Below are 24,522 nucleotides of genomic sequence, written 5' to 3' on the forward strand. Positions count from 1 at the left end.
TGAAGATATGTACTTCTAACAGTACCAATGGCTTGAACATGGATACCCAGTATGATAAACCAGCCAGGTCCCAAGTTTTCTTGCTGTGCTCTTTTGTAACAACACACAGTAGCAAACAGTATGGGTATATTGGATAAATACTTACTGAGCACATAAAAGAACAGGGATGGTAGCAGTTAATTATGCAAATTCAGTGTAGATTGTAGCAGCATGCTGCATTCATAGAAAAGTTATCATTGTTATTTTGATGAATACTTGGTAATTCTAACAACATTGGCAAATGGCATTTGAAAAAAAAAAAGATCGGAAATGTTATTACCAGTTATGGATTCCACAGAACAGAGACACCTCCATTTCAATTCAGGGCCATACTGCACATTACTGCAAATGCCACATGGTGGAGAAACATGTTGGTCCTGAAGCCAGGTCATGTGACCTGCTTTCTTGGCTCCTGAACTGAGTTTAACGGCTTTTAATTTCCATACTCTTTCAAAGGCAGTCCAAGTTCAGGCACAATGTGCTTTTAGCATCCTCGAGTGAGCACACCTCCACATACTGGGATGGTTGACGTGTGCCCAGGATGATCAGTAGACCTCCCTGTGTTAGGCCAGTCCAGATGACAAAAGGCTCATGTCTGTGCCTTATGTACATGCTTATTCCACAAAACAAACTGTGTCACATCTCTGGCCCCTGCCCTCAGTAGATTTCATATTATATTGAGAGAGTTATTTCAAATCTTGGTGAAGAATGGGTCTCTCTTGATGGATACTTTTCTTGGGAATCAAAAATTACAAAATTTTATTCCTTCAAGAACCACCATTGGATTGCTTTGTTGTAGACTCAATGCATAAGACATGCCTTCATATATTATGTAAGGACACTCTCTTAAATTACAGTGCTAAAATAAATGACACAGCGCCTTGAGGTAAACAGCAATTCCTTTACCGGATTGATTCTGTTTGTGACATTTAAGTCTCTAAACCATGACTGATTGTGCTGGGAAGGAAGGTGTGGCAGATTACATTTTTCAAAAATGGCCCACCCCACATGCTGTTCTACAATGTGACCTTGCTACCATCCTGGCGACAGGTGGAGTCTCTTTCTCTACCTTTTAAATCTGAGTAGGCTCTGTGAATGCTTTGACCTTTAGAATATGGTAAAATTGACACAGTGCCAATTCTGGGCATAATCATTAGTTGGCTTGGCAAATTCTTCTTTCTGCATTTTAGAAGCCAGCTGTCGGGTTAGAAAAGTAACCACCCTGAAACTACCATACTGTGAGAGGCCCAAGCCACACAGATGATGAGATTCCATACGAAGGGGGATGGAGAGGGAGGGAGGAAGGGAGAGAGGAAGAAGGAGAGAAAGAAAGAAAGAGATTGAGAGAGAGAGAGAGAATGAAGTACCAAGCCTGTATGTGAAGAAGTTACCTTGGAAATAGCTCACCTCAACTGGTGCCAGCTGGATTCAGAAAGGGTCCAGCTGAGGTCCTTCCTGAATTCTGGACTCATAAAATCATGGAGAAAATAAAATGATTTCTTCGTCCACGAAGTTTTGTAGTAGTTTGTTATGTAGCCACTGATAATGGAAACAAAGGGATTTGCTAATGACCTGATTAAATAATCAAATATGCTGGTGAGTATGGGAGGTTAAATGCATTTTTGAGACTGTGGAGCCATATACCGTCTGCCCGGAGATTTGGGCTCTGCCACTTAAGAGCTCTATGATGTTGAGCAACCCATGACTCAGTTCTCTCATCTGTAAAATGGAGGTAATAATAAGCACTGCCTCACAAGGGTGTTCTGGGGGTGGAATTAATGAAAACTTACAACAGTTCCTGGAACTTTAGGAAGCCCTTACATTGATTTTAGCTATTATTACTGTGATGTGGAGCTGGGCCTCAACAGTGTTGACCGGTACACTGCCCTTCTGTTCCACACAGTGGGAGTGAGCCTTTAAAGGCAGACAGAAAGGAGACTAAATCCTAGATCAACCATGTATGTAGGATTTTGGAACCTTCTCTGGGCCTTGAGTTCCCCATCTGTGGTTAGGGGGATAGTAAGACTTCTCAAGGGCGGGAGCATTAGATGAACTCACCAAGTAAAGTACTAGGCTCAGAGACTGCCAGGCAGTTCGTGTTTGGTAATTGTGCATCCCCTGGCCCCACAGCTTCCCTTTTGGTTTCAAGCATGATGAAGCTCTCAGCACAAGAGAAGAAGAAGCCAACAGGCTCTCAATTCTTCAGCAATGTTAAACATGGAGTGTACTCAAGTTTCAGGGTGAAGCCCTAGTTCACTTGTTTTCAAGAAATACCTGGAAGTGTATATATTTACAAGAATAACCTGCTAGTATCCAGGTTTTGTTTTTGGTTTTGTTTTTGTTTTTTTTTTAACAGGATGCTCTTCTTGTCATACAAAACTCTCTGGTTTGGGTAGCGGTAAGTGGCTGAGGATGAACGGCATCAATGATCTATTACAACTCCAAGCTATCAATCAAAACATGTGTTATTTCCTATGCCCCAGGCAACCAAAGGCATCAAACTAACGAGAACTCAGAGGAGCAGATAAACATGAATGTTGAACTACAATGTTCCCAGAAACACACAGAACAACAGCAGTCCCTATTCCCAACAGCTCACTCTGGCTGGTACCGGATAGAGCTGGAAACATAGACGTGGTGGTGGAGGGGGAGTGGGGTCCCCCAAATCCCAAGATTGGGGCTGATTTAAACTCAAAATGTAATGTAAATACTTACTCTGCTGCGGGGAGGAAACAAAGCCTCATCAGAATAAAGGCAAGGGGGCTTGGTCAGTGATTTCTGGAGACTTGCCCCCTGGACAAAAGCACTAAGAAAACTTAGAGTGATGTCTGCTCATGAGAAAATAATGGCAAAGTCAGAAAAATAGAGAAGTAGATCAGAATAAATCACCTTTTAAGTGAGCAGAGTCAGGGACCAGGAAGGACAAAATTCCCAATACCTGTTTTAGATCAGCGTGGGAAACTAGCTCATTTTAACCTGTCATTGTACATAAATCACTCTTCAAGCTTGGTGAAGGCAAGAATTCTTCTTCTAATACATCATATTTACCTGCAAATGGGTTGCCATAAAACTATAATGGTGGTTTTTGCTAAGGAATATGTCAAAACTGTAAGGATTGCCCCCTCCCCAAGAAGATAGGTGTGAGGGAAAGTGTGAAACATATTCATAAAGGACATTAAATCATAATCAAATTATTGGTATAAAGCAGGAAAATGTGCTAGCATAGAGAGTTTTAGCTAACGGTAGAATTAGCCCCGAATTCCAGATTCCTCAATTAGAAGTAATCTAGTGACCTACCCTACATCGAGATCCTGATAAATCATATAATAACATGGTATTTATTGAGTCCCAACTCTGTGCTAGGCTCTGCTCCTCTTTTCAAATGCTTGGCTTTACTTATTCTGTATAATAACCCTAAGATGCAGGAACTGTTTTTGATCCTCATTATGTAGGTAAATAAATTGAGACCAAGAAATGAACTTATTTGCCCAAAGTCACACCACTACTTTTTTTTAAGATTTTATTTATTTATTTGACAACGAGAGAGCGAGAGAGAGAGAGAGAGAGACCGAGAGCAAGCACAAGCAGGGGGAACGGCAGGCAGGGGAGAAGCAGGCTCCCTGCTGAGCAAAGACCCTGATGCGGGGCTCGATCCCAGGACCCTGGGATCATGACCTGAGCCAAAAGCAGCTGCTTAACCGACTGAGCCACCCAAGCGCCCCAAGTCACACCACTACTAAGTGATTGAGTCAATATCTGAATTGAAACCTCCTTGATTATGGAGTCAAAACTCTCCTGATCTATGCTCTATTACTGCTGTTAACTCTAAATAATATTTATGTGCCCCTGAAGACTTTGCCAACATGATTGCCTAGAATAGATTACCTTATGTCCTCGGATAACTTTGACTTTCTATATTCTGTAACTATAGAGTAAATAAAACAAAGAAATAAATAAAGGCCCCATGTACTGGAATAGGAGGAGACAGGGTAAATATTTTAGGAAAGATTCAAGCATATTTTATACTGTTTGAGCATCTAACTGACTAGCTACCTCCTACATAGAGAAGATACGCAACACATATTATTCGTTGACTGACAAACCACTGACTAATCTTGAAAGAAGTGTTTTGGTTTTGTTTTTGTTTGTTTGTTTGTTTTTACTAGGATTCTAAACAAAGTGAGTTAAATGCCTGTCAGTCAACGAACAATATTTGTTGTGTATCTTCTCTAAAAGGGTCCCCAGTGGTCCTGCCCCCTGGTATTCATGCCCTTTGTGTAATCCCCTCCAGCGTATAGGCTGTTCCCCCAAAACTGAATCCTGCCAATAACTATGTGAGTGAGCTTGGAGACTGATCCTTCCTGAGATGAGACTGTAGTCCCAGCGGACACCTTGATTGCGGCTTTGTGACAGACTTTGAGTCTGAGGACCCCGTCTAGCTGTTCCCAGATTCCCAACCCACAGAAACTGGGAGATAATAAGTGCTCATGGTTTGAGGCCACTAAATCGTGGGGGTAATTTGTTATACAGCCATAGATAACTAATACAATGCCCCTCTATTCTTGGGATGACCAAAGGGTGGCGGGGGATAGATTTTTCCATTTAAGAAAGTTGGGGGGGGGGGGGGGGGGAATCTCACAGGAGATCTTGTTGCCATGGCAACATGTGACTGGTTTCTTATGCCCAGTGTAAACACTAGCTGATAGTCCTGAGGGTTCTGAGCCCACAAATTTTCTCAATTAAAAGAGGAATTCGGTGTTGAGGGAGACACAGGTGGTGGGCTGCTCACATGGCCTTTGGTCCAGGAATGGTACCATAGTGGCCTTTTTGGCATTCTGGGGGTTGCTTCAGGACTGAGTGGAAGGGACAGTAGGGGGAGTAATTACTTAGTCTTTGGCAAGACAGATGGTGGTAAAGGCAGGCCAGCTAGATGCCCCGCTTCCAGCCAAATGGAAAGGACATCACTTGGCTTTCAGCTACTTTTAGCAGGAGAAATAGTAATGGCAGAGCAAACGGAATACTTAACATTTATTAAACACTCCATTCTTTTCAAGAAAGCCTCTGCCATGATGTTATCTTACTGGCACCTTGCAATGACCTAATCAGACAGGCAGGGAAGGCATTGATTTATGTTTGATGGAGTAAAAGGGTTTTTTTTTTTTTTTTTTTTTCCTGATTCTTGTTTTGGATTTTAAAAAAATACTATGTGAGTGACTATCAGAGAAGTGAGTCTTCTGCTATCACAAGACCATGGGGCAGCAGAAGCAGGGTGAGAGCCAAGTGCTCCTTTCCCCAGTGCTGAGCCTTTTCTTTCCCCCCTGCCCCTCTCCCGCTGCTCAGACATCGTCCCTTGCAAACACTTCTTTCCTGCTCTGGGAATATAGCAGCCCTACTTCAGATGTAGTACCCCTGAGTCACCACGGGCACCACAAGCTTCTGTGTCTTTCCCAGGAGTCATGGAAGGCCATCTGTCCCTTCACATTTTAAAAGTTGAGGTCCTTCTTGTAACTTATTCCTATAGCAGCACTTCTGTAAACTTGACATGCACAGAGTTATCTAGGAACCGAGTTCACGGTCAGATTCACAGGCCCCACCTGCCAGAGATTCTGATGAATTAGAACTAGACTGGGGTCCAAGACTGCATTTTTTTTTGCAAGTACTTCCATGGGATTCTTTTTTATTTTTTAAGATTTTATTTATTTATTTGAGAGAGAGAGTGAGAGAGAGCACAAGCAGGGGGAGGAGCAGAGGGAGAGGGAGAAGCAGACTCCCCACTGAGCAGGGAGTCCGATGCAGGGCTCGATCCCAGAACCCTGAGATCATGACCTGAGCCAAAGGCAGATGCCTAACAGACTGAGCCACCCAGGCGCCCCCTTCCATGGGATACTGATGGAGGTGATACACAGCCAGCTTTAATAAATGCTGCCTGACAACCTCCTCCTTACCACTACTGTGCTAGAAGGCAGTCATGAGCACACGTGTGATTACACCCACAGAGGAATCTCTTGCGTTATGTAGTACGCTGTTTTCTAAAAGGCTGTATGTGTATCACATTTTATATATCACCTCACATGCGAAATACTTTATATCCATGTTATATTTTTCTTCAGGGAAAGGACTGCACCTTAAAAGTGTACCTTTATCCTCAGCACCTAAGCACAATGCCTGGTCCCTAGCTTTGGTTGAATTGAATATTGGTCCAATGACTGACTATTCAGTTTGCTCAAAGAGGGGTAGGTCTGCATATAGCTTGATGACAAGTCAAAGACTCACTCACATCTTAACATCATTTACTCTTAACTCCACTTAACGATTTGTAAAACACTTCTCTTATCTGGCAATTCAGAAGGATGAAAGACAAAATATAAGATGGATACTGAAATAGTTCTGTGAATGAGAAGCTTCTAGAAACATGGTTACCTTAGTCTCAGGGTCTTTCTAACTGGAGAAGTTATAACCTCAGCTTTGCCAGGAGACTTTATGATCTATTGCATTTGTAACTCCCAGAGAAGGAGAAGAGACATGATAAATGGAACCAACACAAGGTCTCAGATTCCCCTTTCCCAAACAACAGAGAAGATGAGCTTTGTTCCTGAATCAACGAATTACAACATATTGTTTAGCAAAGTGATGTAGGATCTCCTCAAGAGGTGTGAAACAGAGGTGCATAGACTCACTAGGACGGAAGCTGGCGAGGGTTCGGCTGGCCCAACTTAAGAGATCAAAATACAGCAGATTTTCGGTATGGCTTCGGTACGCCTCTGGAGCAGGCATTTTTCCTGAGCTGCGAAATGAAGGTTTTCAGCTGATTTGTTTATGTGACAGCTTGCCTGTTAACAGAAAAATATTGATTCTTCTGGCTTAGCAATGAGGCTCCTAAAACATTTCATTCCTAAACTCATAAATTGGTAATAAAAAAAATTAAGCTTTCCTAAGGAGTTTGCTTGGCCTCCAATGTTTGATTGGACAAGGCACAGATATTTTTCCTGATTCTGCAGTTAAGAGGCAGACTTCCCGCTTTCTCTGGTTTGACTTATTGGATAAGCCTTTTGAACAATGGAACTCGTACTTAATGTGTTTTATTTTAACCTCAATGATGATATACATCTCAGCAGTAAATTTTTAAATAGCTGCTATATATGCTGAATAAATGATGAACCCAACTGTGCTTTCAGCTATCCTCATAGAGCATCTGGAAGGTAATCAGGGTCAAGATTGAGAGACAGAAGGATAGGGAGGGAGAAAGATTTAATATATGTTATGTTCTGACAAGTTGGAGAACTGTTGATTTATGCCAAACTAGGCTTAAAAAACCCAAAACCATCATCTATGGTAAAATCATTGGAGACACAGTCCCCACACACCAAGAAGGGTCTTGTGAACATCTGCGTGAGTAAACATCATCAACACATAACAAAATTGACAAGATATAGGCACAGATCATAACAATGGCTCACATTGTACACGGTTTCCAAAGCCCTTGTCTCAGTTCAATTATCAATATAGTCCTTCTCTGTCAGAGTTATGATCCTTCTGTTTTTGCTTTTCAGTCTTGAGCGGCTTTATTGAGGCATAATTGACATACAATAAGCTCCACATATTTAAAGTATATAATTTTGTAAGTTTTGACATACGCCTGTGAAACTATTACCACAATCAAGACAGTGAACATATGCATCACCCCCAAAAGTTTCCTAGTGCCCCTTTATCATCTCTCTCCCACCCCTCTCCCAAGCAACCTAGCAGCAGATTGGTATCTGCTTTCTTTATTTTTTAATGTTTTATTTGTTTATTCATGAGAGACAGAGAGAGGGAGGCAGAGGCAGAGGGAAAAGCAGGCTCCCCGCAGAGCAGGGAGCCAGTTATGGGACTTGATCACAGGACCCTGGGATCACAACCTGAGCCAAAGGCAGACGTTTAACCGACTGAGCTGCCCAGGCGCCCGGGTATCTGCTTTCTGTCACCATAGATGAGTTTGCAGATTCTTAAATTTTCTGTGAATGGAATCATGAGCTTTGTATTCATTTTTGTTGTTTTTGGGGTTCTTTCACTCAGCATAATTATTTTGAGTTTCCTCCATGTTGCTGCATATATCAAAGTTCATTCCTTTTCATTGTCGAGTAGCATTCCATTGTATGGATATAACACCAGGTTGATGCGTTCACTTGTTGAGGACACTTGGATTGTTTCCAATTTGGGCTTCTTACAATTAAAGTTGCTGTGAATATTGATGCATAAGTATTTATATGAATACGTGCTTTCTTTTCCTTTGGGTAAGTGCTTCCACGTGAATTGCTTGGATCATATGATCAGTATGTGTTTAATTTCTTAATCTCAGGAAACAAACCAAGGGTTGCTGGAGTAGTGGGGGTGGGAGGGATGGGGTGGCTGCGTGATAGACATTGGGGAGGGTATGTGCTATGGTGAGAATTGTGTAAGACTGTTGAATCACAGACCTGTACCTCTGAAACAAATAATACATTATATGTTAAAAAAAAGAAAAGAAGATAGTAGGAAGGGAAAAATGAAGGGGGTGGATTTGGAGGGGGAGACGAACCATGAGAGACGATGGACTCTGAGAAACAAACTGAGGGTTCTAGAGGGGAGGAGGGGTGGAGGGATGGGTTAGCCTGGTGATGGGTATTAAGGAGGGCACGTACTGCATGGAGCACTGGGTGTTATACGCAAACAATGAATCATGGAACACTACATCAAAAACTAATGACGTAATGTATGGCGATTAACATAACATAATAAAATTAAATTAAAAAAAAGAAACTGCAAAAATGTTTTTCCACATGTTCATATCATTTATATTCTCAGCAGCAGTGTATGAAAGTTTCAGTTCCCTCTATTCACACCCAGGCTTGGTATGGTCAGTCTTTATCATTTCAGTTTATTTTTAATTTAATATAATAGATGTGTAGTGGCATCTCATTGTGGTTTTAATTTGCATTTCCTTACTGACTAATTATATTGAACATCTTTTCCTATGCTTATTTGGCATCAGTATACATTTGGTGAAATGTCTCTGAAAATCTTTTGCCCATTTTTTTATTGGGTGGTTTGTTTTGTTATTATTGAGTTTTGAGAGGTTTTTAAAAAATATATTCTGAGCGCAAGTCCTGTATCAGACATATGCCTTACAAATATTTTCTCCCAGTCTGTAGTTGGTCTTTTCATTCTCTTAACAGTGTCTTTTGAAGAGCAGATGTTTTTAACTTTGTTGAAGTCCAGTTTACCATTTTTTTAATAGATCGTGTTTTTGCTGTTATTGTAAGAAATCTTTGCATCATCCAAGATCACAGAGATTTTCTCCTCTATGTTTTCTTCTAGAAGTTTTCAGTTTTCATTTTTATATTTAAGTCTAGGATCCTTGTTGAGTTAAATTTTGTATATGGTATGAAATATGGACTGAAGCTCTTTTTAGGGGGCACATGGTTTTTCACTTGTTCCAGACTATTGAAAAGACTATCTTTCTCTACTGATTTATGATTATACCTTTGTCTAAAATCAGTTATCCATATAGCTATGGGTCCATTTTTGAATTCTCTATTATGTTTTATTGATCTCTTTGTTGATCTTGGTGTAATCCTATACTGTCTTGATTACTATAGCTTTAAAATAAGTCTTGAAATCAGGTAGTATCTGTCCTCCAAAATTATTGTTCTTCAAAGTTGTTTTGGGCCTTCTAGGTCTTCTGCATTTCCATATGAATTTTAGAATTTGATTTTCATTTCCTACAAAAAGGTCCTGTTGTGACTGATTGGGATTACAGTAACTCTATAGACCAATTTAAGGGGGGAATTTGTATCTTAATTACACTAAGTCCTCTGACCCACAAACAAGGTGTACCTCTCCGTTTATTTAGGTCTTGTTTAACTTCCCTCAGCAATATTTTGTCATCTTTCGTGTACAAGTCTCTCACATCTTTTGTCAGATTTATCCTTGAGTGTTTCATATTTTTGATGCTATTTTAAATGTTACTGCTTATTTAAGTTCAATTTCTGATTGTTGCTGGTATTTAGGCATACAATTGGTTTTCATATATTGATTTTGTGTCCTGCAATTTTGCTAAACTTATGTTTTAGTTCTAGCAGATATTTTTGTAGATGTAATCAGATCTTTTTTACATGGACAATCACACTAAGAATAAAGAGTTTCACATCTTCCTTTCCAATCTGAATACCTCTTATTTATTTTCCTTACTTGATGGTACCAACTAGACCTCCAATCCAATGTTGAATGGAAGTGGTGAGAGCAAACATCCTTATCTTGTTGCTGATCTCTGGAGCAAAGCATTTAATCTTTCACTATTAAGTATAATGTTAGTAGTAGATTTTTTGTACATGCCTATATTCATTTCCTGTCACTGTGTAATGAATAACCCCCAAACATAGCAACTTAAAGCAACATTTATTTAAGATTTTATATTTTTATTTGAGAGAGAGAAAGTGAGAGAGAGAAAGAGGGTGCACAAGTGGGGGGAGGGGCAGAGGGAGAAGCAGACTCCCCACTGAGCAGGATGCCCAATGTGGGTCTCGATCCCAGGACCCCAGGATCATGACCTGAGCTGAAGGCAGACACTTAACCGACTGAGCCACTCAGGAGCTCCTGGCAACAAATATTTATTATCTCACCATTTCCTTGGGTCAGGAATCCAGACATGGCTTAGCTGGATGCCTCTGCCTCAAGGTTTCTCACAAGACTGTGATCAAGGCATTAGCTGTGGCTGTTGTTTTATCCAAAGTCTGAGTGCAGGAAAGATCTGCTTCCAAGCTTACTCATGTGGTTGTTGGCAGGATTCATTTCCTCACAGGCTGTTTGATTGTGGGTGTCAGTTCCTCTTTAGCTATTGACCTGGGGACTCCATCAGTCCTTTGCCACATGGGGCTTTCCATAGGCAGCTCAGCTTCCCTCAGAACAAGCCAATGAGAGAGCATGAGAGGGCAAGCAAGATGAAAGTCACATTCATTTTGTAAACTAATCTCAGAAGTGACATCTTATCACTTTTGCAGAATTCTATTTGTAAAAAAGTGAGTCATCAGCAAGTCTGGCCCATACTCAGGGAAAGGGCTTATAGAGGAGGCAAGGAACATTAGAAACCATCTTAGAGTGAGCCTACCACAATGCCTTCTATCAAGTTGAGGAAGTCACCTTCAGTTCTTAGTTTGCTGAGAGTTTTTATCAAAACTGTATGTTAGATCATGTCAACTGAATTTTACTTCATGTGGTTTCTTTTTTAGTTTGTTCATATAGTGACTTTTTAAAAAAGATTTATTTATTTATTTGAGAGAGAGAGAGAGTGAGGGAGAGAGAGAGAGAGAGACAGAGAGAGGTGGGGAGGGGCAGAGGGAGAGGGAGAGAGAATCCCAAGCAGACTCTGTGCTCAGTGCGCAGAGCCCAACATGGGTCTTGATTCCACGACCCCAAGATCACCACTTGAGCTGAAACCAAGAGTAGGTTGCTTAACCGACAGCGCCACCCAGGCACCCCTGTATGGTGACAGTTTAAGGTTTGTTTACACTGATTTGATTTTCAAATGTTAAGCCAAGACTGAATTCCTGAGATGAGCAACACTTGCTCAAGATGTATTACCCTTTTTATATATTGTTTGATTCTACTTGATAAAATTTTGTTTACGATCCTTACATTTGTGTTAATGCTATACGAGAGATACTGGTTTGTAGGTTTTTGTTTGTTTGTTTTCTCATAATGTATTTTCCTGGCTTTGGTGAGAGGATGGTAGTGTTGGCCTCATAACACCAGATGGAGGATAGTCCTTCCTCTTCAGTTTTTTGGAAGAGTTTGTGTAATAGTGGTATTATTTCTTCTTTCTGTATTTGGTAGAATTTATCAGTGAAGCTATTTGGGCCTAGAGTTTTCTTTGTGGAAAGGTTTTTAACTACAAATTCAATTTTTCTAGTGGATATAGGCCTATTCAGGTTATCTACGTCTTACTAAGTAAGCATGGCAGTTTGTGTCTTTCAAGGAATTTTTCCATTTCATCTAAGTTGTCAAATTTGTTAGCATCAAGTTGTCTGTAACATTTCCTTCTTAACCTTTTAATATATGTAGGATCGGTAATGTCATCTCTCTTATTCCCAATATTGGTAATTTGTGTCTTGTCTCTCTTTTTTCTGGCAAGATGTTTATCAGTTCTGTTGTTTTATTTTTCAAGTAAAGAATTATTGGTCTCATTGATTTACTTTTCTGGTGTTTTGTTTTCTATTCTATTGATTTCAGCTTTGACTTTATTAACTCCTTTCTTCTGCTTACTGTACTTTTATTTTCTAGTTTCTTAAGGTAGAAGTTCAGGTCATTGATTTGACACTATCTTTTTTTTTTAAGATTTTATTTATTTATTTAGAGCATGAGTCGGGGGAGAGGCAGAGGGAGAGGGAGAGGAAGGACCTCAAGCAGACTCTGTGTTGAGCTCAGAGCCCAACATGGGACTCAGTCTCACAACCCTGAGATCATGACCTGAGTTGAAATCAAGAGTCCCTCACTTAACCCACTGAGCCACCCAGGCTCCGCTGAGACTGTCTAATATAAACATTTAGTGCTATGAATTTCTTCCTAGGCACCACTTTGGCAGCAGCGCATGAATTCTAATTTCCATTTTCATTCAGTACAAAAATACTTTATAATTTGTCTTTTGATTTCTTCTTTGATCCATAGGTTATTTATTTATTTATTTAATTTTATTATGTTATGTTAGTCACCATAGAATACATCATTAGTTTTTGATGTAGTGATCCATGATTCATTGTCTTTGTATAACACCCAGTGCTCCATGCAGTATGTGCCCTCCTTGATTTCATGGGTCATTTAAAAGTGTGCTGTTATTTAGTTTCAAAATATTTGGGTATTTTAAAAATATTTCTGTTATTGGTTTTTAATTTAATTTCATTGTGGTTGGAGAATCTAATTTCTATGACTTACATACTTTTAAATTATTGATGCTTGTCTTATGGCCCAGAATATGGTCTATCTTGATAAATGTTCCTTGTGTTCTGGAAAGGGAGATGGTTTGATGTTTTTAGTGAGTGGATGGTTCTATAAATGTCAATCAAGTGAAGTCATTTGATCATGTTGTTTAAGTCTTCTATATCCTTGCTGATTTTCCATCTACTTGTATCAGTTATTGAGAGGGAAGTATTAAAATTAACGATAATTGTGTATTTGTCTATTTCTCCTTACAGCTCTATCAGATTTTGCTTCATGCATTTTAAAACTGGCTTACTAGGTCAATAAATGATTAGGATTGTTATGTCCTCCTGATGCATTAATCCTGTTTTCATTATGACATGGCTTTTTCTATCTTGGTAATATTCCTTGCTCCAAAATATACTTTGTTATTAATATAGCTACTAAAGCTTTCTTTTGACTGATGTTAGTATGATTATCTTTCAACATTCTTTTACTTTTAACCTATTGGTGTTATAATATTTAAATTGTATTTCTGTTGGTAGCATCTAAGTGGGTCTTGTTTTCTTGTCAATCTGATAACCTGCCTTTTAACTGGATTGTTAGATCATTTACATTTAATGAGATTATTGACATTCTTTGGTTTACATCTACCGTCTTGCTATTTGTTTTCTGTCTATTCATCCCATCTGTTTTTTGTTCCCATTTTCCTTCTTTTTCTGCCTTCTTTGTACTGAGTTTTTAAGTTTTATTTTACATCCTTTGTTGACTTATTAGCTATAACTTTGTTTTATTGTATTAGTAATTGCTTTAGGATTCATACCATGCATCTTTCACTCATCACAGACTACCTTCAAGTGATACTATATCACTTCACATATAGTATAAAAATCTTACAGTAGGGTGCCTGGGTGGCTCAGTCAGTTAAGCGTCTGCCTTCAGCTCGGGTCATGATCCCAGGGTCTTGGGATCGACTCTCACATCGGGCTCCTTGCTCAGCAGGGGAGCCTCCCTCTCCCTCTCCCTCTGCCTCTCCCCTTGGCTTGTGCTCTCTCTCTCTCTCTCTCTCTCTCTAGCTCTCTCTCTCAAATAAATAAATAAAATCTTAAAAAAAATAGCCTACAATAACATAGTTCTATTTCTCCCCTCCCAGCTTTTATGATGTGGTTGTCACATGTTTATGTTTAAAACTCTATTATACATTGGGTTTTTAAAATTTGTTTGTGTTGTTATCAGTCAATTATCTTTTCAAGAGATTTAAATCATAAATAAGATTCTCACAAATTTACTCAGGTTGTTACCATTTCTAGTGCTTTGCAGTCCTTTGTATAGATCCACATTTCTTTCTGGTATCATTTTCCTTCTGCCTGAAGACTTCCTTTAATATTTCTTGTACTGATGGTATTCTGGTGATTAATTCTTTCAATGTTATATCTTAAAAAGTTGTTATTTTGCCTTCATTTTTGAAAGATGGTTTTGACTACACATAGAATTGTAGGTTGACAGGGTTTTTTTTTTTTTTAGTATTTTAAAGATGTTTTTCTCCTGCCTTTGAGTTTGTATTGCTTATGACAACAAATATGATGTCATCCTTACCTTTATTCTGCTGTACATAACATAGCATATTCTCTCTGGCTGCTTTTAAGATTTTCTCTTTATCACTGATTTTGAACAATTTGATTATTATGCACTTTGAAATAGTTTCCTTATTTTTTTGTGTGTTTGGGGTTCATTGAGATTCTTAGATCTCTGGCTTTACAGTTTTTATCACATTTGGAAAACTTATACCTATTGTTTCTTCAAGACTTTTTTCTGTTCCCCCCACCTCCCTCAAGGACTCCAATTACATACCCTTTGTGTTGCTTGAAGTTGTCCCACAGCCTATTAATGCTCTTTTCTTTCCTTCCTTCCTTTCTTTTTTTCCTTTTTTTTTTTGAGTCTTTTTTCTCTATGTTTTTCATTTTGGATAGTTTCTATTGTTATGTCCTAATATGCACTGGTCTTTACTCCTGCTATTTCTAATGTCTTCTGTTAATCCCATCCACTATTTTGTTTTGTTTTGTTTTTGTCTCAAACATGGTAGTTTTCATGGTACTTTCCATGTTTTCTCAGGTATGGAAGTTTGATTTTTTTTTAATTTTTCCTGTTTCTACATATAAAATATAGTAACAATAACTAGAGTTTTTATCTGCTAATTCTAATAACTGTGTGCCAACACTGGGTTGGATTTGATTGAGTGAGTGATTGATTATTCTTCTATTATGAGTTTTATTTTCCCCTTTTTTTTTTTTTTTGCCTGCCTTGCAATCTTTGATTTGATGCCAGCCATTTTGAATTTTACCTTGTTGGATTCTAGATATTTTTATGTTCCTATAAGTATTCTTCAGTTTTGCTCAGGGATGTAGTTACATTATTAGAAAATAGTTCAGTCATTTCAGGTAGTGTTTTTATGATTTGTTAGGTAGGTCTAGAGCTAATTATTCCCTACTAAGGCAAGAACTTCCTGAATACTCTACCTATGCCCCATGAATTACACCTTTTCCCAGCCTGGTTGGTGATTACATATTGTCCTGGCTCAGTGTGAGTATTAGCCACAGTTATCTCTGATTTTCTCTGATAGTTCTTTCCCCAACCTCAGATGGTTTATTCACACACATGCTCTGATCAATACTCTTCTGAGTACTTGAGTGGAACCTTTTGAAGATCTTCACAGAACTCTTTCATTGTGCACCTCTCTCCTTTCTGGTATTCTGACCAGCTATCTCTAGTTACCTTGGTCCCCCCAGACTCTCAGATCTGTCTCCCCAACTTAGGGAGACCACAAGGCTCTGCCTGGGTTCTGCTTTCTGCACCACAGCCTGGAAACACTCTCAAACAGTAAGGTGGGGTGATCATAGGTTATACCTCATCTTTCCTTCTCTCAGGGATCACTGTCCTTCACTGTCTGATTTTCAGGGACTTGAACACTGTTGTTTCAAATATTTTGTCTGGTTTCTGTGGTTGTTTCAGGCAGGAATATAAATCTGGTGCCTCTTGCTCTACCCTGACTAGAAGTAGAAATATGATTATTCCATTTTAAAATGAAGAAATGATCTCAAGAGGACTTAGTGCTGTAGTAAGTGGGAGAGCTGAAATTCATGCCCAGTTCTTTTCACTCCTACTTCAGAAACATCATCTTAGAAGTATCTGTATGGCTGAGAAACTTCAGGGCTTCCCCCTCCCCTTCCCAGCCAATGGCTTTTCATAATTGTTCATTTATGTTCAGTCCTTAATTTTGTTTGTCTGTCTTTAGGAGTAAAGGTGAGCAACTATTTGGGACTGTATATCTATTCTCCATCTCTCTTTTCAGGGAGAATAATGTCCTTAAAGAACTTCATTCTCTAATGCTTGGTATTTGTTGTGAATCAGTAGAGAACCTTACTCTCTGTGTTTGAAACTTGGGTAAATGTTTAGCTTCTGTTCTTATTTCTTAGGCTCACTTATAGGTCATATACTTGCCCAGTTCAGAATCTTTGTTTCTTCCTCTGGAAGAGTACTCTTCTGTCATTCTCTCCATCAAATTCTGTCCCTCATTTCAACCCCATCCCACGCTCTATTTCTACTAGGAAAACTTCCCCACCTATGCAATTTCTACCTCTATAAAATCATGCTAGGTTTGTTTGGACAAGATGCTCCGAAGGTCTGTTCCAGCTCTGAAGCAAGTTTTGTGGGGGTTAATATTACTCCCTCCCTTTTCTAAATTACACCTTTTGGCATAAATTGATTCTGAATTATATTCTAACTTTGTGCCATATATCCTATGCACTCTGTCTGGCAAGTTGCCCATCATTAATAAGTTCCAAATAAATCTTGTTGAAAGAAAGGATGAATGGCATTTTTTTTCTTACTCATTCAATGTATGCCTTTTTTTCCTTCTTAACCAGAAAATAAGTTTCTTGAGGGCAGAGCTAATGTATTTTGCTTATTTGTTATTACATATAGGACCTACACTTTGCTAGGGGCATTGTTGAGTGTTTGCAACGACTCTGATTCCAAGGAACCACCAGCAACCTAATTTCCAGAATCATGGTACCAGGCTCAGGTGATAATACATAGTCCCAAAGTAAATATATGTTGAATGAACAATGAGATGGCTCTGGAGCAGAGAGTTTAGCAAGGTATTCATGCTTACACAGAGAAACAAAGATGCAGATAGTGCAGACACACTCAAATTTTATTGTTTGTTTGATACATCTGCTGCTTTGAGGCTTATACTTAATGTGAGTCTGTTGAATGATTTACAGGTATACTCATGCACCGAGATGAAGGGCTTTATTATAAATCTCCCTCCTTGTGCTGTAGGATACTGTGCATTTTTCAATGCTGTAAACATAAATAGAAAAGTGTTTTGTCTGTGACAAGGACAAATGTCAGTTGGCAAAGCTCTTAAAGATGCAGACTTTTGAATTTGAGTTCTCATTATTATAGTGTCCTGATTCAAGAAGTAAGAATAAAAAATGCTTTACACTTATAAATTTTATTCCATAAACCTTTATAATAAGGAAAAAAACAATAAAAGTTATTATATAAAAGTAATACATGTAGAAAATAGTGTTAAGCAAAAATAAGAAAATAAAAGCCATTCCTATCTCCAACATAGATACCACTGATAACATTTTAGAGCGTATTCTCTCAGTCTTTTTATACACATATTTAATTCAAAAATGTAATTACACTAAACATATTATTTTCTCCATGCTTTTTCATTTAGTGACATGTAAGCTATTCAGTATATATTCATAAAAATTCTCCAGATCATCATTTCTCACTGCTGTTTAGCACTGCAATGTATGGATCTACTGTAATTTATTTATCCAAACCCCTAATTTGGGTCATTTTTGTGATTTTCAGTATTTCTGCTGTCATGAAATTAGAGGAATAAGTGTCCTTGCAGCTAAAGCCTTATATACATCCCTAATTATTTCCTTAAAATAATTCCCTAAAAGTGGAATTCTTGGGTCAAGAAGTGTGCAAAAATCGAAGGTTTTTGACACCAAAACTACCTGTATTCCAATTGAATCTCCCAGCAATGCATGCGGTACTTTTTAAATGTGATTTCATTTGTACTTATAAGCTTTATGCAGGAAAAGTTTAAGGCATCCATATTTAGCGGTTGAGGAAATCAGGGTGCAGAAAAATCAAGGGCATATAGCATTAACACCACAACTGTAAACCCACTTTCTCCATTCCTCGTACTCTTGGAACAGTGTTCACTGCATCTCTACCAGTGGTATTTGGAAAAACTGAGTCTGGGCTATTCCTTGATCAAAATTAGGATTTATTAGGCAAACACATACTGAAAGCAAAGTTAAACAGGCTACAAAGCCTATGGTGGTAATAGGTCTTTAGGCTGGTCTTTGCAATTTAAGTTATTTGCCATCAGGAGGCAATAGAAGGTCACTTCCCCCTCCCCCCAAGAAAGAAATGTGGTTTTCTTGAGAAGCTAGTCTCTCTCTCTGTCTCTGTCTCTGTCTCTGTCTCTGTCTCTCTCTCTGTTAGACAGGAAGTAGGATTTACTGGTGGCCATGAATAAGGGGGGGCAGTGCCAAGTTTCTCATGAGTGCAGAGCCTGCCATTTGTCCAGGGGGCCATGATTAGGGATGTATTTGACCCCACCACCTTCTGGGAAGAGCCACTTTTCAGCCACCATGTCTTCAAATTCATCTGCTTCAAACTTAGTTAAGCCCCACTTCTTGGAAATGTGGATCTTCTGGCAGCCAGGGAACCTGAACTTGGCCCTGTGTAGGACCTCGGTCACATGCTCTTTGTTCTACAACTTGGGACAGATGGACATGATGACTTGGCCAATGTGGACCCTGGCCACTGTGCCCTGGGACTTTCCAAAGGCACCCTGCATACCTGTCTGGAACCAACATAAGACATTTTGCTGCTAAGGATGAACTGAAAGGGGTAGAGCCACCACTCAGAAGTGAAAACCATCTTTGTCACAGCTTTTCACCCTGTACTTGTCGACACAAATACGGACAGCCTCCAGGGCTTCAGAGGAGAGCAGCTCCTATTCATCTGACACCATGTGGCCACATAGTGGGCACTCATCCACCTTTGCCTTCTTCTACCCCAGGTCAAAGTTGCAGATCTTGGCATCAGGGACACCTCTGCAGGAGTGAGGCTTTGGATGAATGACTTGTTCTTAACAATACCGGTAACAACTGGGCAGTGCGCAGCCCATGGCAACACCAGGATCTTCAGTGACACGCCAAGGGCAAAGAAAAGATAGTATCTTTTCTATCTCGCCACTTGTTGCATAATTACAAGCTACAAAACTTTGCTTTGTATACAAACCGAAATTTATGAAATTAGGACTTCCAGTTGGATTGGTTCAAATCAAGATTGAAAATAAGTTTTGTATATTTCTTCATGAAATCTCAGCTCTTCCTAAAATTGTTTTTTTTTTTTTTCATGGATAAGGGATTATCTCACTATATGCTTTGGGCTAGACTTAAAGAAGTGGATTTCTTTTCTAAAACAAGATTCTAACTCCAGTATAACTTTTGGCTCTTGATCTAGTTAAGTTTGTGATCTTTAATTTTGCAGGATGCCACTGTGAAAGAAAAAACAAAAACAAAGACACAACTGGATGCAATTCATCACTACCAAACAACACCTTAATTCTTTCCAACCTAGGAGAAGCTCCTTTAACCTGATACCTGCTTTCCAATTTTTAAGCTTCCTATTCCAAGGTAGATTGATTACAAAAATGGCACAACTGTCCATGCACCCCTGAATCCATTCTCTTTGCAACCTGACTTGGAAACTTCTCCCATCAAAGGTGGTGTTTGTATCCCCATCCCATGAAACTGGACTAGCCCTGTGATTTGGTTTGCCAACAGAATGCAGTAGTGTTGCAGTTCCAAGCCTAGGCTTCATGAGGTCCTGTGTACTTCTGCTTCCTCTCTTGGACCTTAGCGATCTACGTGAACAACACCGGACCAGCCTTTGGGGACATGAGCGGTCACAAGGAGGAAAGCCATCTCAAGCAAGGCCATCACAGACTAGCCAGTGCCTAGCTGCTCCGCCTACTAACCACTGACACATGAGCGTTTCCACATGGCGATCATCTTAGCTTAGCCCAGATGGGAAGAACCACCCAGCTGATCTATAGATTTATTTTTTTGGCGGGGGGAGAGAAATTGTGTTGCAGGGTTATTTAAGACAATAGATATCTGTTACTTTGGGTCTAAAGCAATTGAGCCAATAATGATTATTACCATTCCCCTGCCTGGCATTCAGAATGAACTAAGTCTGGGAGAGAAAAGATTCTGTTTCTGATTTGGCAGGTTTTGTGGATACAGATCAATGAAGTGGTCTGGCTGTATTTATATACACTGATGATTTACCTCCTGATACTCTTTCTGATTCCCACTAGTAATGCTTAGGAATCAGTTTAAAAATATTTCATTCTGGCCTGGTGTCCAGCTACTCCCAATCATATGTCATGACCACATTAAACCATTCCTTGTTCCCCAAACATACCTCAAACACAATAACACTGGCATGCCTTCACTTCGATCAGATCATCTTTTCTTCTTTCTCTCTTTATCAAAATATTTTGGGTAGTCTATGAACCAGTTGATTTCCTTACAGTTTCTCTCCTCTGTGAAATATGCATCTTCATCCTCCAGTATAATAAACTTCTCTTTCTTCTCTGCTTATTTTAATACCTACTTTGTAATGCTTGTTTCAGTTTGACTTATAGTCAAAGATCTAAAATTCTGCCAGTATTAGCTAATCTTGAAGACTAAGAAAAAACGAGACAAGTTTCAGATAGTGTTTTAGATATTTCCTGGTAGAATATGGTTATGATTTTCTGCTTTTGGGGAAAAAAGAAGCAAAAGTCATTTTAGCCATGTTGAGAGTTCAGAAAGGGAGTGTATTTTGGCTTAAACTATACCACGGAATCAGAATTAACTTTGTGCTGGGCATTATGCCATATCCAAATAATTGTTCTTATTTTTACTATTAAATTCTATTTTTTTAAGAAGAAAAATGGAGTAGACCTCTACTCCAGAGAGAGAAACAAAAAAGGCCTGGCTCAGTTCCGGTCAAGAGGAGTAATCAGTGGAAGATCTCATCAGTTTTGTGGATGCTACAGCTAGGATTCCATCCATCTTGTTAAGGGACCCAAACTCAAGCCCCTGATCCCCCTTCATGCAGGACCAGCACAGCTAAGCCCTGATCTCATCTAAGACTTGAATATCTCCTTTCCTGTAAGCCACTTCTATCCTGAGAGGAAAAAGCTACAGTTTATAAACATTTTTATTGGTCATATTTTACCATATGGCCAAGAGAGAACAGTTAGGGGAGGGATGTTTGATGCTGGTTTGTTTAAAACACACACCTAAGTAGGTGTTTTTTCCCTGGTTAAAGAACTTTTTATGATAATGCTTCATTTAATTGAAACCCGTTAGCGAGCTGAGAAGTGAAATGTTTATGAATCAACGAGCAAATCTAGAAGCCATTCGGCAGCTTGGAGTCACGGCCATAAGACGTTCAATTCCAGTGGCTAGCATAATGCCTGGCCCACAGAATAAACTCAAAGGAGGTTTCTGTCTGCAAAACAAAATGGATACGATTGAGTTAGCAGAGTTTTAAATGACATTGACTAGAACATCAATAAAAAGAATAAAAAGAAAACTGATTTTATTACAAAGTCACTGTGGATCAATAATACATAATAACATGGGCACGAGAAGCAGTCAGTGACAGAAGACATTCAATAATTCATGAGCACATTAAGTTCATGAAATAATAAGCCCACACTGTTACATACTATCTTTTTCTGAATCAATAGCTATGGAATTGAATAAGAAAGTGGAATATTTTCAAAATAAGAGGGGTGCAGTAATAGGGGTGACACAGCTGGGCAGAGTTGCTTATCTGGAGGATATCTCCACTATGTAGCTACATAAGAATAAAAAAAATTCAAAGATTTAGCATGGAACGAACCCAGACATGTTCCCCATGACAAATTCAGTAGACACATTGGTGGGCCGTGATTAATTATCTCGTATCAATGAATGGTTCTCTGCTCAGGCATCTCTTTTCTAAGATGGAAAAATCTTATATGTTGACTTCGTTTCCCCCCTTCCACTGGGTCATGGAGGAAGCAGTGTGTTAACAGCAGTGTGAGCACCCCAAACCCCGTCCCACTGCAGTATTCTGACTAGTGTGAGCTGAAGACAAATAGATGACCCAGATATCTAAGGAGAGAAACGACAGTCAGTGGAACTTATTTTCTGACCCTGCCCTGGACAATACCATATTGTCTCTTTCGGCAACCAAATTAAGTTTGCAAAGGGATCCATTCAAAACCTCAAAATATTCCCTACCTAAAATAGTCCTTACTCTGAACAAAGATTCTCATCCTACTTTTTATGACAATTCCTTTAGAGAGTTGTTTTCTGTCTGTCTGTCTGTCTGTCTGTCTCTCTCTCTCTCTTATACACAGACACATGAACACAGACCACAAACATCAGTCTCATAAACTTGTACATGAGAAATGTAGATCTCAGAAGTCAAAAATCAAGCATGATTCTAAGCCATATGGAAACCTTTATCTGGGTCTTTATTTGAGTGTGTTTTTTCTAGTTATGTTCGTGCGTCCATGTGGGTTTACAGGTGTATTCTTGCATCTTGTGTTAATGCATCTGGAGCCTCTCCCAATCCATCTCTCTCTCTCTCTCTCTCTCTCTCTCTCTCTCTCCAATCTTCTTTCTTACTTATTCCAGCAACTATGGACAAGAGAGAATGGAATGCATATATATTTTATTTGTTCTATTTATTGAATTTTTTATGTTCTCTATTCCTTTTGTATAACTCAGAAAAGTCTAATGTTATACATTTCTCTTTTAAAAACAATAAAAACCCAATTAAATTGCCTTTTCTGTATCGAATGCCCATGGTTTCTACCTCCCTTGAGCCACTGATCCTGAAAAGAATCAAGCTTCACCTTCGTTCTGAACTTACCTTTATAAAGTCAGAGTTTTCCTTTTCAGAAAAAAAGGAAATTTTTTTCTCGCAGTCAGAATTTTGGTTGTCACTGTTTCTGGACTTCAGTTCTTGACCTTGCTCTGTTAACAATGAGAACTCATGTTTCTATGTCTCTATAATTTTGTGCATACATCTTTGTATACGCCTGGCCTAAATTCCAGTCCACCCCTGGCATACTTTACCTCCCCCTTTTAAATGAAGGATTCTGCTTAGGAGACATCTTTTTTTTTTTTTCTCTTTTAACATTCTCATGTAGCCAAACAGTTATCTTGCCTTAGAACCTCATTCACTTCCTGATGTAGGCAGAAAACAGCACGTTCTAAAATTACAGCATCTTGGGGATGGAAGGGATTAGTCAATGTATCTAATTTAACTTAGTTGGCTCCCACTTGTATTATCATTGGTTTAAAGGATAAGGCAAGAAATAGGGCTCATTAGTTGTTCAACTCTCCAAACATTTGTCAAGCCAGGCCCTGGCAGACACCAGGGATTCAGAAACGAGTATGTGCTTCTTGTCTTCAGGAAGCTCGTAATCTAGTGGGTGGAAAAGAGAAGTAAACAGTTACCGATGCTGGAGATCATTTGCATGAGAGGGAGATACTGTGGGAGCAGAAAACCCAGGCTCAAGGCATTTTTTAAAAAAGATTTTTTAAAAAACTACTTATTTGACAGAGAGAGAGCATAAGCACCGGGAGAGGGAGAAGCAGGCTCCCCGCTGAGCAGGGACCCATTCCCCTTCCATGGGGTGGGGAGGCTCGATCCCAAGACACTGGGCTCATGACCTGAGCCGAAGGCAGATGCTCAACTGACTGAGCCACCCAGGTGTCCCATCCCAGGCTGGGGAGCATTTTTAGGCACGGGATGCCTGACCTGGGCCCTGAAGGACAAAGCGTCAGAGATCCTCAAACTCTGGAAAGAGTCTCATGATATTCCAAATGCAGTTGCAGTCAGAGAAGTTACTATCGGAATAACTGTAAAAATGTCACCTTTATACTCAAGATAGCACAGCATGGTGTCTGTGTGGCTTATTGGCAATGGCAGCCTTATTCCTTTTGATGCTGTAATTTTCCCAGGGTCACTGTTCTACTTTCCCTGTTATATGTGTTACATAAAACTGTACTTCTTCACCTCTATTGGAAAAAGCAAAAATGCCTATAGAGGAAGTTGCTTTTTGAGAATAGCAGACTTTCCATAAAGAAAATGTAACCCTCGCACATTCACTTCATTATGCTTCGCTCCCTCCGTCAAGGCTGCCACTCTCACAACAGTTCCTTCTTTCCTTCTCCCCCCGACCCGACCCCTCAGCGGTCCCTCCTGTTGCCCTGGTGTGGTGATCCTGGCCAGACTAGGAGGACTTGACCCATGCTCTTGTTAAAGTTACGACTCAAGGCATAGATTGAAAATTTTCTTTTTTCTTTTAAAGATTTTATTTATTTATTTGAGAGAGAGAGCACGTGAGTGGGGGGTGGGGGAGAGGGAGGGAGAGAGAATCTTAAGCAGCCC

The 24,522-nt window shown here is 39.4% G+C and overlaps 1 pseudogene; it reads right to left on the reverse strand.

Annotated features, from left to right (window-relative positions):
• Positions 1 to 18,562: 18,562 nt before the first annotated feature.
• LOC112812861 (large ribosomal subunit protein uL16-like) lies at positions 18,563 to 19,042 on the reverse strand (annotated as a pseudogene).
• Between the last annotated feature and the right edge of the window lie 5,480 nt (positions 19,043 to 24,522).

This window comes from Callorhinus ursinus, unplaced genomic scaffold (genome assembly GCF_003265705.2).
Source record: "Callorhinus ursinus isolate GAN/ISIS: 27379988/994484 unplaced genomic scaffold, GSC_fseal_2.0 scaffold16, whole genome shotgun sequence".
Classification (NCBI taxonomy): domain Eukaryota; kingdom Metazoa; phylum Chordata; class Mammalia; order Carnivora; family Otariidae; genus Callorhinus; species Callorhinus ursinus.